The sequence below is a fragment of the Suricata suricatta genome, chromosome 9 (assembly GCF_006229205.1).
Source record: "Suricata suricatta isolate VVHF042 chromosome 9, meerkat_22Aug2017_6uvM2_HiC, whole genome shotgun sequence".
NCBI classification, from domain to species: Eukaryota; Metazoa; Chordata; class Mammalia; order Carnivora; family Herpestidae; genus Suricata; species Suricata suricatta.
Genome location: NC_043708.1, coordinates 3,773,299 through 3,774,808, shown reverse-complemented (window position 1 = coordinate 3,774,808; position 1,510 = coordinate 3,773,299).

Below are 1,510 nucleotides of genomic sequence, written 5' to 3'. Positions count from 1 at the left end.
GGGGGGGGGGGGGGGTAGTCTGGTTTTGTTTGTCATTGTCTTTCCCTTTGGGGAAGCTTTCCCTGCCCATCAGGGGGTCCCATGCCACCTGCAGGGGGAAGGATGTGACATAAGAGGCCCGTTGGAGTCAGGCCGGCAATTGCTGAGAGAGGGGAACTTTCACGAGCTGGATGAGCCACGGTGACGGTGACGACCTAAGTAGGTAGGGACTGACCCCTCCCCCAGCCTCCAGGACACTCAGCAGTGGCCACTTGCTTTGATGAGGAACAAAGCCAGGGCCCCAGGGTGGGCAGGGCTGAGCAGAAAGGAAAGGCGTTAGGTAAAGAGAGATCCCCAGTGACACGTCTCCCGCTCCTGGATCCAGCCATGCCTGATATCCTGACATCTTAGCCCAGACGTCGCCGTTAGGTGGGTCAACAAAGCCCTCACAGAGTGTGCTCCAAGGCTGCTCACACCAGCATCTGCTCTGGGAAGGGTGGGGCAGGGCAGGGGCAGTCTCTGGGGACTGCTAATACCTGTTTGTCTCATCTGTGGCCTTGGTGGCCTTTGGGCTGTGGTGGGGCCCAGCTTTGCTCCCTGAACTCGGGATCCAGTGCCCCTTCATGGCCTCCCCCCATGGACAGCAGGGTTGACGTTGGTGGTCCTATTTAGGCCATCGGTTCTACTGACCGCTGGTGGTGGGCCAGACCCTGTGCGGGTGCATTTTGGGGAGGTGGCTGTAGTAAAGATCAGGACAGACAGGTACTGATCCATGGAGAGCACAGACTACTGGGCTGGGTCGGCGGAGGCCCCCACAGGATCACGGCATGCCCTGCCCCCCATGAGAGGCCGCTGAGGTCAGCTAGTGCAAGAATGAGACTATGGGGTTTTTTCCCCCTTAGAAATTACTTTATTTCTTTAGCGGGACACAGAGGAGTAGAGAATCAAGATATTTTTCAAGCATTAACGTTTTGTTCTTAGCGCTGGTCCTTCCCCCACAATGGGGCTTCTCGACCTTGGTTCTGTTGGCCTCCGGGGCTGGATCGTCCTTTGTCGTGGGGGCCACGCTGGATGTCGGTGTGGGCGTCAGCAGCGTCCCTCCAGTGGGGTCTCCAGGCATTGCCGGGTGTCCCCTGGAGGGAACAACATCCCTTGGGCTGAGCACCTGCCTCCCAGGGACTTCGGCCACCGCAGTCCGGACACAGGAAGCCACAGCAGGAGAGAGGGAGGGAGGAAGTTAATACTGTTTGGTGATATTCTTTATTGTAGTGAAATGTAACGTAAAACGCACCTTAACACTTAAAAAGAGCGCCGCTGAGTGGCTTTAAGTATATTCCCGGTGTGGTGTGAGCCTCCCCACCATTCATTTCCGGAACTGTCCCCCCACCCCATCCCAGTCTCTCTCTGTGGCTCTGACTCCAGGCACCTCCTCCAAGGGGGACCAGGCAGGGTGTGTCCTGTGACAGGCCGCTTCACCCCCGAGACGCCCTCAAGGTCCGTCCGTGCGGCGACAGGGATCAGCACCTCCTCC